General features: G+C 39.0%; 1 protein-coding gene across 2 annotated transcripts in view; it reads left to right on the forward strand.

Annotated features, from left to right (window-relative positions):
• The window catches only part of SGPP2 (sphingosine-1-phosphate phosphatase 2), a 144,521-nt gene that overhangs the window by 80,318 nt on the left and 50,028 nt on the right, over positions 1-14,175 (forward strand). The window lies entirely within an intron of this gene.

Raw genomic sequence — 14,175 nt, forward strand, 5'->3', positions numbered from 1 at the left:
GCACCACTGACACTACATCCCGGCTTGCCAGAGGGGCCATCGTGGTTCTGTGGGTAGCGGTGATGGCATGGACTGTGTGTGGTCTTGGATTTCCTCACATTGTCCAAACTTGCCCCAGGAGGGCCCAGCCCTTGCTGTGCAGATGATATCTGACCGTCTGAGGGAGCTGTCACCCTCACAGTTCTCTCCCATTCTAAGCATGGGGACTTTGGCACAGGGAATAGGGATGATAACCCTTTTAACTCTACCTTTCAATGAACTTCAGCTCTGAGAGGGTGAAGGTAGCAGCGGGCTCTGTGGTATGTTCAGCACTGGTATCATCCTGTTTGATGTTGGTAGGACCTTACTCCTGGAAAATGGAGATGGGATTCCCACGGACCGTAAGCTTCCCGTTCCCAGCCTTGATGGTGCCATTGAACTTGCTGTGGGTAGAATCGTTCTTGAAAATATAGTCCCATGATTGAGGCTAAGGAAGGAGTCACCCACAACCATAATAGCCACTTTGTCAGAATTAAAAACAGCGCTGGTCACCAGGTAACCAATTGAAGCAGAACTATTTAATTTGACTTCTACCAAGGACATAGGGATGTAGCTGGCACCACACACAAAAAAGTGAAGCTTCTGATGAGTGGGAGGAGCAGAGAGAGCTGTAAGGGTTTTAAATGTGAAAACCAAAGATATACATTTTAGGCTGGATCCAGGTAGCAAGGTTGGAATAGCAAGGGTGACCATTTGTCTAAATCCAATTAGTTCCTGAGTTTTCAGGTAGCAAGTAGCATTAATTTTGATAGCAAGGAATTTGTCCCAAAGTTTATTTAACTCTACTCAGCTCCTAATTTCAGAAGATAAGAATTTGGTTAGCGAGAGATAGATGTCTCCTTACCACTTGCTTACGTGTATCCATGCCTCCGTTCACTCAGGACCTACTCTTGTACAGGGTTTAGGAGATAAAATGACAGTAGCCTAACCTAGGGGTTTACACAGGCGAGTGAGTGGGGACAGACAGCTGCATAAGCAGGAAGGTACAGCCATGCCTCCTCTACCCAGCATGTGAAATCAGCTGTTATTTATTTTTTACCATAAATGTGAATATCTTGGTTTTATTGTATATAACACATCACACCATGAATTCACAGAATGTTTCACTGAAAGGGATGCGCTGGTTTGAGGATATGGATGTGGCAGAATCTAGAAGGTGGTTTGTGAACTGCAGTTTGAGAAACACTTGGAGGGAGCTGGGCAAAGCGAACTGGGAGGGTATGCCAGGGCTCCAAGCCTGGCTTGGTGGGGGCGCATTTTTTTTTTTTTTTAATTTTTAAGTTAAAAAAAAAATGACGAGAAACACAAACATTCTTAACATATGATCATTCCGTTCTACATATATAATCAGTAATTCACAGTATCATCACATAGTTGGATATTCATCATTATGATCATTTCTTAGAATATTTGCATCAATTCAGAAAAAGAAATAAAAAGACAACAGAAAAAAATTCATACATACCATACCCCTTACCCCTCCCTTTCATTTGATCACTAGCATTTCAGTCTAAGTTTATTTTAACATTTGTTTCCCCTATGGGGGGGGCCCACATTTATTCCACTTCAAAGTATACTCTCATGATCCTAAAAATATTAAAGCTCTAATTGTTCCATAAAGATTAAAAATGCTTGATTTACTTGATGAAGGTGGTTGGTGAACAATTTAGTCAGTTGAACTGTTTCATCAGATTCCTTAGGGGTGATTTCGCTGAATTTGTTGGGGGCCATGGCACAGATTTTACTGTTTTTTGATGCAGGCAAGAACAGAGTGAGTCTTGAATTAGGAGTCACCTGAGACTGAAGATGGGGTAGGGGTAAGAGGGGAGGATTTGTACTTCTTTTCCAGATTGAACATTCTGAGATTATATTTAATTGAGATTTATAATTTTGTTTTGTTTTGTTTTGTTTTGCTGTTGTAGAGTCTGAGTTTAGGCTGGCTGGTTTAAATACAAAGATTTGTGGCATACTTATTATTAAGTTGTGATTTAATCAGACATGGCATATGAATAACATCTATTGTTTTGCTGCTGTCAGAGATCTATAACAGTAGAGGCTTTGTTTTAATATCATTTTTTTTTAGCTTATTCTTACTATGCAGCAGGACTGACAATTACAGTACTTAGAAATGTGAGGGAGATGTCTAGTAGAAAAGAGTTTTCCTGATAAAGGTTACATTTTTATCCGAAGCAAATTTTTGTTGTTTGATTTTGCATGAAAACTTCAACCCACACAAAAGGATGTTATGCAAAGTATGTCTCCTGCCCACCACAGACCCTCTGGTCTAACCCCCAGTGGGTCTACCATTGGGAGTTTCTTATGTAATCTTCCAGAAATTTTCCACGTACCTGCATGCATTTATGTGTAAATATCTTTTTAAAAATACAATTGGACCAAAATATAGTCTCTTATAATCTCTTGCTTTTTAAAAACTCGACAGTGTATCTCATGATTATTTTTCTTTTCTTTTGTTAGAGAGGTTTAAGTTTATAGAAAAATCATACAGAAAATCCAAACTTGCCATATACCTGCCCCTACTGATAACAAAGTTTTTTTTATTGTATAATGTAACATACATACAAAGCAAAGAAAGGAAAAAGCAATAGTTTTCAAACACTCTTCAGCAAGTAGTTACAGAACAGATCCCCAGAGTTTGCCATGGGCTACCATGTGATCCTTTCAGATTTTTCCTTCTAGCTGCTCCAGAATATAGGAGACTAGAAGGAAAAATACTTTTTATCATCATAATTGATTTTTTTTCTTTTTTTGTGAAAAATATATACAAAAATCAATAAATTTCAAACAGCACAACAGTTAGTTGAAGAACAGATTTTAGAGTTTGGTAATGGGTTACAGTTCTACAATTTTAGGCTTTTACTTCTAGCTGCTCTAAGATACTAGAGACTAAAAGAAATATCAATTTAATGATTAAGCAATCATATTCCTTGTTAAACCCTATTTTCTCTGTGTGACTCCACCATCACCTCTGATCTTTCTGTCCCACTCTTTAGGGATGTTTGGGCTATGCTCATTCAAACTTTCTCATGTTGGAAGGGGTTGTCAATAATAAAGGCTAGGGTGATGGAACTAGCTATTGTTCTGGGGAGAGTGGGCCATCTGCATTTCAGGACTTATCTGGTGCAGGCACCCATCTGGAGGTTATAGGTTTCTGGAAAATTACCTTAGTGTATGGAACCTTTATAGAATCTTATATGTTGCCCTAGGTGTTCTTTAGGATTGACTGGAATGGTTTTGGTTGGGGTTGGCCCCTACTGATAACATTTTGTATTAGTGTGGTAGTTTTGTTACGAGTGATGAGAGCATATTATTATAATTGTACTGTTAACTATAATCAGTGATTTATATTTTGGTTCACTGTGTTGTACAGTTTATGGTTGTTTTTTGTTTTACTTTTATTTTAGTAACATACATCACCTAAAATTTCCCTTTATAATTATATTCAGATACATAATCCAGTGGTGTTAATTACATTTACGATCCGCTACCATGCAGCTTCTGTTAACCAGAACCTTTCCAAAACCACAAACAGAAATTCTGTACCTATTAAGAATTCTTTAACAGTTCTATAATTTATTTAACCAGTGCTTTGCCGTGAGCATTTAGAGCTGTTTCCAGGTTTTCATTGTGTTTTGTTTGTTTTTAGGAGGGTAGACTTGTCTATGATTTCAATTTTCCTTATGTGTCCTACGTCTCCCAGGGCCAGAGATGCCCATTCCCTTAATGGGTGTCTGTTGAGATGTGGAGTCCGTCCAATGGCTAGTAAAGGGCACTCATTTGGCAGTTTCTCATCAGATGTGATATTTTAATCTCTCAGCCCCAACGGTAGTCAAATGACCTGTATTGAAGTCTAAATGGATCTCATGGGTTAGGATTGTAGCATTTGGGCTCTAAAAGGACAGATCTCTATTCTCAGGTAATGTTTATACTTACTTGACTTAGAGACAGTAGTGAGTTTGTCAGTAGTGAAAAGAGCACAGATATTGGAACCAGAAAGTCAAATTCAAGCCCAGCCCCTCCTGTACCTGACTTCCTTATCTTTGGGCCTATCTCTAAGCATCGATTTTGTCACCTATAAACTAGGGATTGAGCATTAAAATAGTGTATATGAAAGTATACTCTAAAAAATATTACTGCACAAGTGCTAGTTATTGTTTAACCCAACTCCTTCCAAATAATGATAAAGAGGTTCCTGTGGTTTGAAGTGACTTTCCTGAAGACACATTTACATTAGTCTGTGACTTAATTACCAGGCTTTGTACCTTAAGTATTTGTCTTTAAAAATTTCACAAGCAGATCTGAGCTTGAAAAATAGAGCATCAGAAAGAATAATTTTTCGTACTGGATGGCAAACAGTAGCCTTTAGAATGTCCTGAAAGCTAACTACAAAAAACTTCTTTTAATTGCCTCCCTTAAGTCAAATAGGAGACCACAGAGTGGTGCTTAATCCAGGGAGAGTGAAAAGACCGAATGCTGAGCAAACAAAAACCCAGGCTCGCAGAGTTAGTGCCCCTTGGGATTGTGGATACAGGGCAAAGTTGGGCATGACTCTTGAGGAAAAACTATTACTTGTTCCCATAGCTGTGACTATTGGAATAAGTATTTGAAGACATTGCCAAGTCATATTTTGGAGAAAGGGGTTTCAAGGGCACATAGAAGAGATATTTCAGGGTCCATCTTGATGTCTTATCTCTTTAAATCAAGATAGAATTCACATACCTTAACACACACCCTTTTAAAGAGTACAACTCACTGGTTTTTAGTATTTTCACAAAGTTGTACAACCATCACAACTATGAAATTCCAGAATATTTTCATCACCCCAAAGAGAAAATCCGTATCTGTTAGCAGTTATGCCCTATTCCCCACCCCACCTGCTCTAACCCTGGGCAACTGCTCATCTGCTTTCTATTTCTATGGATTTGCCTATTTTGAACATTTTATATAAATGGAGTCATACGAAATGTGGTCTTTTTGTGTGTGGCTTCTTTCACTTAGCATAATTTCAAGTTTCATCCATATTGTAGCATGTGTCTGTACATCATTCCTTTTAATGGCCAAATAATACTTCACTCTAGGGATTTACCATATTTTGTTTATCTGTTCAGCCATTGATGGACATTTGGGTTGTTTCCATTTGGGGGCTATCTTGAATCATGCTACCGAGAACATCAGTGTTCAGGTTTTGGGTAGAAATATGCTTTCAGTTCTCTTGGGTCTATACTGAGGAGTGGGATTACTTGATATCTGAGCTCTCTTAATGTAAATCATCATATCAGTAATCCCAGAAGAAGGGAAGTAAGTTTCATTGGGGTGGATTAAGAAACAGGAGGGATATGTAGACTCAGGAGGTGTTGATAGAAGAGCTGGGCCTTTTGGATTTCATCTCGTTGTTCTCTAGTCTCCAACAGTTAAGGAATTATGTAACTAGTTCTTGACTCAAAATCAGCCCATGGATAGATTGTGTATCACAATGACTCACAGTGTTTCCATCCTCTGACTGGAAGGACAGGAAAGACAGTTGTCACTTTCCAGAGACTTGCTTGGGCCATGATTTCCCCAGGCAGAGGTGGAATGGACATGGTCAGGGGAAGGAAGAAGGATAGGAGAGTCTGCCAGGCTTGTGGTGGTAGGCTTTAATTTCAAAGGAGCCTCTTGTATCTCCTCCATCCTGAGAGGATTTAATTTATTGTTAGAATAAAGTGGCACTACGTGCTCTGGGCTTTGGTGTGCTGTAGGGGGAAGACAAATGAGGGGCAGTTGGCATTCTCAGTCTATTAAAAATGGAATGTTTGGCTTAAAAAAAAAAACATGGCTACGTCTCTAGCAAAAATGTTCTTTCAAGAATCTTGTCTTCCAAACTAAATTTCATTTATAAAATCATGAAGACTTAAGTCCTACTAATTGGAGCCATTTTGGACGTAGTGATAAAGTCATCGTTTTAGATGATAACAACCAGAAAGGGCCACCAGGCCAAGAGAAAAGGCACCATTTTCCTGCCGGCCCTCCGTGAGCCTCAGGGACACACCCTAAGTCAGAAGTTCTCCCGTGCTGTGAGGGCACAGTCCTGGGGACAGACTTGGTTCACTAGAAAAGCCTCTTGTAGCAAACTCACCGCCCTCCCCCTCTCCACATGGGACATGACTCCCAGGGCTGTAAATCTCCCTGGCAATGTGGGACAGAAATCCTAGAATGAGCTGGGACTCAGCACCAAGGGATTGAGAAGGCCTTCTTGATGAAAAGGGGGAAGAGAGAAATGAGACAAGATAAAGTGTCTGGCTGAGAGATTTCAGAGTCGAGATGTTATCCTGGAGGCTATTCTTATGCATTATATGGATATCCCCTTTTTAGTTTAAGATGTATTAGAGAAGCTAGAGGGAAGTGCCTGAAACTGTCGAGCTGTGTTCCAGGGGCCTTGTTTCTTGAAGATGATGGTATAATGATATAGCTTTCGCAAAGTAACTGTGTGATTGTGAAACCCTTGTTCTGATGCTCCTTTTATCTATGATATGAACAGATGAGTAAAACCTATGGATGAAAAATAAATAAATAATGGGGGAACAAATGTTAAAATAAATTGGGTAGAGGGAAATACTAGTGGTCAATGAGAGGGAGGGATATGGAGTGTGGTATGTATGAGTTTTTTCTTTTTAGTTCTTTTTCTGGAGTGATGTAAATGTTCTGAGAAATGATCAAGGTGATGAATATACAGCTATGTGATGATATTGGGTGCCATTGATTGTACACCAAGTATGAAATGTTCAAACGTTAAAATTGTTCATGTTGTATGTGATTGATTGGTTTCATTAATAAAAATTAAAAAAAAAGAAAAGCCTCTTATCTACTTGGAAAAAACAGTAGACTATCCAGGGACTGAATTTTCTTTCTACCTCTATATTTCGTTTATCCTGTTTTAAGGCAGAAGTAAGGAAGCATGCTAATCTCCCACCCTTACCAGGCTCCTTCCCATCTCCTACCCCCTGCAGGGTGACCTGCCGGTTTGGAGGTATTAATGAGCTGTAATTGTTCTCTCTGGTACCTCCTCTTGCATTTGTGTGTCTCCCTACAGGCCTCTGGGGCCTCCGTGACTGATGATGGAACTTAATTTGGTCCCTGTAGGTAGGAGGGCCTTTCTAGAGATCCTGGCCCAGGCCACTGTGTAAGGCAAGACAGAGTGAGTTAATCATTATATATTCTTTAACAACGGAAAAATAGTTCTCTTCTGCCACAGCAATGTTCTTAATATCTTAGCCCAGCGTTTTCTTTTTAATTCTTTTAGATCCAGCACCTCCTCTTTTTTTCCTTTTAATATAAGGATGCTATTTATTGGACCAATAAAATGCATAGAGGCTAAGCCTTTTTTTTTTTTTTAAGCTAATGTTTGGGTTCAGATGTTCAGTGGGAGCAGAGTTCTTTTCTCCCCTGTTTGCCAAAGCAGCACAGTCCCTAGGCTACAGCAGCTCTCTTTCTAAATCGTCTCTGAATGTAGCAGGTTATCTGGGGCCCTCCTCCCCCAGGAACCTGTGAGCGTGATACTATTTGGAAAAGGCTTCTTGCTGATGTAATGAAGTGCGGGGTCTCTATATGCAGAGATTGTCCTAAATTACTGGGCTGGGCCCTCAGTCCCAGGACAATTGTCCTTGCGAGAGAGAGGCAGAGGGAGAATTGAGACAGACGGAGGAGCAGAGACAGGGAAGCAGAGAAGGCCATGTGTCCACCAGCCAGAGACCAGAGTGAAGTGGCCACAGGGCGGGGCATGGCCACAGCCACCAGACAGTGGAGGAGGCAGGACCCAGCTCTCCCCCGAAGCCTCCGCCTCCGGGGCACTGCGCCCTGTGACCCCTGGGCTCTGGCCTCCAGAGCTGTGCGATACTGTCCCCATGGTCTAACTGGAGGACATTTTCGTCACCCCCAAAAAAGACCCCATGAGTCCCCAAGCGCCTCCTCCACCTCCTTTCCCAACCCTGGGCAGCACTGACCTACCTTCCCTATGGATTAGCTGATTCTGGAAATTTTCCAAAAATGAAATCATATATTATGTGTTCTTTTGTGCCTGGCTTCTTAAACTTAGCATACTGGCACCTCCTTTTCTAGTCTAACTATTTCACAATACCCCTTTTACTTTCTTGAAAAACTCATAGGTAATATGTCCTACTTGCATTTAAATATGTCTTATTTTTAAAAAGTTGACTTTTTAAATAAGTTAGTGCTGGGCATGTCCACACTAGAACAGGTAGGAGGCAGTAGATTCCCTGCACTGATAAACAGTATCCCCATGAGTGTGCCACTTATAGTGGCTCTGAAACAGCTGTGCTGGTTGGCGTCAAATGCAATAAGCAGCATTTCCATTGGTGACAATTTCCCCAAAAGGTGAATGACTCTTGGTAAAGATCCAAGTAAGCCAATGTACCATCTTTCCTCAGTTCAAATGGGAATTGTATTCTCAGAAACATCAGTATATGTTCAGTCCTTGCAGGAAAATGCTTGTGCTTACTTGTAAAACCAAGCAAATCTCTCCGATTTTCACCTACGTGAATGAATGGCAGAAAACTCAAGAGACACATTAGATGCAAACAGTTCTCCTGGGGCAGCACCAGCCTGTGTACTGACCACCCAGAGCATCTCTGGCATCTTCCCTTTTAAATGCCATTTATGCCTCCAGTCGTGGAGTGACCAACAATGTTTCCTAGGTGATGACACATTCCTGTTGAGGACCAGTAGCTTATCTCAATTTCTTTATTCTTTCTTATTTATGTAATTTCTCACTTTTTGCTATTCCCTATTTGCTGTTCAGATTTTGGCCATCTTAAAAAAAAATTTCCACCTCCCAAATCTGTTTCTTCCTGCCTAACTTCTCCCAAACTAGGTCTTGCCTTTATATCTCACCTGTTTTTTTCAGTATTCTCTTAACTGCCCTCCTGGCCTCCAGTCTTGTTGGCTCTGAGGGAATCCTGGCTCTGCACCTGAGGTCAGGTCCCACCTCTGCCTCCAAGGTAGGTTAAAGAGCCCTCTTTTTAGCAGGGGGATGCAGATCCAACTCCATGGGGTGCCTCCTTGCCACGCCCTTCCCAAACATCTGTACTTCACGTTAAAAAAAGTTAACAGCTTTATTTGAGATACATTTCATATACCATCATGTTCATATACGTGAAATATACAATTTGATACATTTTGACATATACGTACCCATGAAATAATCAAGATAGATAACCATCACCCTCTAAAGTTTCCTCAAAAGTACATGAGGAAACCAATAGTTCAAATGAGATACAGGAGCTGAGACAACTAATGCTGAATATACGAACAGAAATGGAAAACCTCTTCAAAAACCAAATCAATAAATTGAGGGAGGACATGAAGAAGACATGGGCTGAACAAAAAGAAGAAATAGAAAAACTGAAAAAACAAATCACAGAACTTATGGGAGTGAAGGACAAAGTAGAAAAGATGGAAAAAACAATGGATACCTACAATGGTAGATTTCAAGAGACAGAAGCTAGAATTAGTGAATTGGAGGATGGAACATCTGAATTCCAAAAAGAAACAGAAACTATAGGGAAAAGAATGGAAAAATTTGAGCAGGGGATCAGGGAACTGAATGACAATATGAAGCACACAAATATACGTGTTGTGGGTGTCCCAGAAGGAGAAGAGAAGGGAAAAGGAGGAGAAAAACTAATGGAAGAAATTATCACTGAAAATTTCCCAACTCTTATGAAAGACCTAAAATTACAGATCCAAGAAGTGCAGCGCACCCCAAAGAGAATAGACCCAAATAGGCGTTCTCCAAGACACTTACTAGTTAGAATGTCAGAGGTCAAAGAGAAAGAGAGGATCTTGAAAGCAGCAAGAGAAAAACAATCCATCACATACAAGGGAAATCCAATAAGACTATGTGTAGATTTCTCAGCAGAAACCATGGAAGCTAGAAGACAGTGGGATGATATATTTAAATTACTAAAAGAGAAAAACTGCCAACCAAGATTTCTATATCCAGCAAAATTGTCCTTCAAAAATGAGGGAGAAATTAAAACATTTTCAGACAAAAAGTCACTGAGAGAATTTGTGACCAAGAGACCAGCTCTGCAAGAAATACGAAAGGGAGCACTAGAGTCAGATATGAAAAAACAGAAGAGAGAGGTATGGAGAAGAGTGTAGAAAGAAGGAAAATCAGGTATGATATATATAATACAAAAGGCAAAATGGTAGAGGAAAATATTATCCAAACAGTAATAACACTAAATGTTAATGGACTAAATTCCCCAATCAAAAGACATAGACTGGCAGAATGGATTAAAAAACAGGATCCTTCCATATGCTGTCTACAGGAAACACATCTTTAGACCCAAAGATAAACATAGGTTGAAAGTGAAAGGTTGGGAAAAGATATTTCACGCAAATAACAACCAGAAAAGAGCAGGAGTGGCTATACTAATATCCAACAAATTAGACTTCAAATGTAAAACAGTTAAAAGAGACCAAGAAGGACACTATATACTAATAAAAGGAACAATTAAACAAGAAGACATAACAATCATAAATATTTATGCACCAAACCAGAATGCCCCAAAAATACGTGAGGAATACACTGCAAACACTGAAAAGGGAAATAGACACATATACCATAATAGTTGGAGACTTCAATTCACCACTCTCATCAATGGACAGAACATCTAGACCGAGGATCAATAAAGAAATAGAGAATTTGAATATTACTATAAATGAGCTAGACTTAACAGACATTTATAGGACATTACATCCCACAACAGCAGGATACACCTTTTTCTCAAGTGCTCATGGATCATTCTCAAAGATAGACCATATGCTGGGTCACAAAGCAAGTCTTAACAAATTTAAAAAGATTGAAATCATACACAACACTTTCTCGGATCATAAAGGAATGAAGTTGGAAATCAATAATAGGCGGAATGCCAGAAAATTCACAAATACGTGAAGGCTCAATAACACACTCTTAAACAACGAGTGGGTCAAGGAAGAAATTGCAAGAGAAATTAGTAAATATCTCGAGGCGAATGGAAACGAAAACACAACATATCAAAACCTATGGGACGCAGCAAAGGCAGTGCTAAGAGGGAAATTTATTGCCCTAAATGCCTATATCAGAAAAGAAGAAAAGGCAAAAATTCAGGAATTAACTGTCCACTTGGAAGAAGTGGAGAAAGAACAGCAAACTAACCCCAAAGCAAGCAAAAGGAAAGAAATAACAAAGATTAGAACAGAAATAAATGAAATTGAAAACATGAAAACAATAGAGAAAATCAATAAGACCAGAAGTTGGTTCTATGAGAAAATCAATAAGATTGATGGGCCCTTAGCAAGATTGACAAAAAGAAGAAGAGAGAGGATGCAAATAAGATCAGATATGGAAGAGGAGACATAACCACTGACTTCACAGAAATAAAGGAGGTAATAACAGGATACTATGAACAACTTTACGCTAATAAATAGAACAATTTAGATGAAATGGATGGGTTCCTGGAAAGACATGAACAACCAACTTTTACTCTAGAAGAAATAGATGACCTCAACAAACCAATCACAAGTAAAGAAATTGAATTAGTCATTCAAAAGCTTCCTAAAAAGAAAAGTCCAGGACCAGACGGCTTCACATGTGAATTCTACCAAACATTCCAGAAAGAATTAGTACCAACTCTCCTCAAACTCGTCAAAAAAATCGAAGTGGAGGGAAAGCTACGTAATTCATTCTGTGAAGCCAACATCACCCTCATACCAAAACCAGGCAAAGATATTACAAAAAAAGAAAACTACAGACCAATCTCTCTAATGAATAGAGATGCAAAAATCCTCAACAAAATTCTAGCAAATCGAATCCAACAACACATTAAAAGAATTATGCATCATGACCAAGTAGGATTCATCCCAGGTATGCAAGGATGGTTCAACATAAGAAAATCAATTAACGTAATACACCATATCAACAATTCAAAGCAGTAAAATCACATGATCATCTCAATTGATGCAGAGAAGGCATTTGACAAGATTCAACATCCTTTCCTGTTGGAAACACTTCAAAAGATAGGAATACAAGGGAACTTCCTTAAAATGATAGAGGGAATATATGAAAAACCCACAGCTAATATCATCCTCAATGGGGAATAATTGAAAACTTTCCCCCTAAGATCAGGAACAAGACAAGGATGTCCATTATCACCACTATTATTCAACATCGTGTTGGAGGTTCTAGCCAGAGCAATTAGACAAGAAAAAGAAATACAAGGCATCAAAATTGGAAAGGAAGAAGTAAAACTATCACTGTTTGCAGATGATATGATATTATACGTCGAAAACCCGGAAAAATCCACAACAAAACTACTAGAGCTAATAAATGAGTACAGCAAAGTAGCAGGTTACAAGATCAACATTCAAAAATCTGTAGCATTTCTATACACTAGCAATGAACAAGCTGAGGGGGAAATCAAGAAACGAATTCCATTTACAATTGCAACTAAAAGAATAAAATACCTAGGAATAAATTTAACTAAAGAGACAAAAAACCTATACAAAGAAAACTACAAAAAACTGTTAAAAGAAATCACAGAAGACCTAAATAGATGGAAGGGCATACCGTGTTCATGGATTGGAAGACTAAATATAGTTAAGATGTCAATCCTACCTAAATTGATTTACAGATTCAATGCAATACCAATCAAAATCCCAACAACTTATTTTTCAGAAATAGAAAAACCAATAAGTAAATTTATCTGGAAGGGCAGGGTGCCCCGAATTGCTAAAAGTATCATGAGGAAAAAAAACGAAGCTGGAGGTCTCACGGTGCCGGACTTTAAGGCATATTATGAAGCCACAGTGGTCAAAACAGCATGGTATTGGCATAAAGATAGATATATCGACCAATGGAATCAAATAGAGTGCTCAGATATAGACCCTCTCATCTATGGACATTTGATCTTTGATAAGGCAGTCAAGCCAGCTCATCCAGGACAGAACAGTCTCTTCAATAAATGGTGCCTAGAGAACTGGATATCCATATGCAAAAGAATGAAAGAGGACCCATATCTCACACCCTATACAAAAGTTAACTCAAAATGAATCAAAGATCTAAACATTAGGTCTAAGACCGTAAAACAGTTAGAGGAAAATGTAGGGAGATATCTTATGAAACTTACAATTGGAGGCGGTTTTATGGACCTTAAACCTAAAGCAAGAGCACTGAAGAAATAAATAAATGGGAGTGCCTCAAAATTAAACACTTTTGTGCATCAAAGAACTTCATCAAGAAAGTAGAAAGACAGCCTACACAATGGGAGACAATATTTGGAAACGACATATCAGATAAAGGTCTAGTATCCAGAATCTATAAAGAGATTATTCAACTCAACAACAAAAAGACAGCCAACCCAATTACAAAATGGGAAAAAGACTTGAACAGACACCTCTCAAAAGAGGAAATACAAATGGCCAAAAGGCACATGAAGAGATGCTCAATGTCCCTGGCCATCAGAGAAATGCAAATCAAAACCACAATGAGATATCATCTCACACCCACCAGAATGGCCATTATCAACAAAACAGAAAATGACAAGTGCTGGAGAGGATGTGGAGAAAGAGGCACACTTATCCACTGTTGGTGGGAATGTCAAATGGTGCAACCACTGTGGAAGGCAGTTTGGCAGTTCCTCAAAAAACTGAATATAGAATTGCCATATGACCCAGCAATACCATTGCTAGGTATCTACTCAGAGGACTTAAGGGCAAAGACACAAATGGACATTTGCACACCAATGTTTATAGCAGCGTTATTTACAATTGCAAAGAGATGGAAACAGCCTAAATGTCCATCATCAGACGAGTGGCTAAACAAACTGTGGTATATACATACGATGGAATATTATGCAGCTTTAAGACAGAATAAACTTATGAAGCATGTAATAACATGGATGGAACTAGAGAACATTATGCTGAGTGAGTCTAGCCAAAAACTAAAGGACAAATACTGTATGGTCCCACTGATGTGAACCGACATTCGAGAATAAACTTGGAATATGTCATTGGTAACAGAGACCAGCAGGAGTTAGAAACAGGGTAAGATAATGGGTAATTGGAGCTGAAGGGATACAG

The sequence above is a fragment of the Tamandua tetradactyla genome, chromosome 3 (genome assembly GCF_023851605.1).
Source record: "Tamandua tetradactyla isolate mTamTet1 chromosome 3, mTamTet1.pri, whole genome shotgun sequence".
In the NCBI taxonomy this organism is placed as follows: domain Eukaryota; kingdom Metazoa; phylum Chordata; class Mammalia; order Pilosa; family Myrmecophagidae; genus Tamandua; species Tamandua tetradactyla.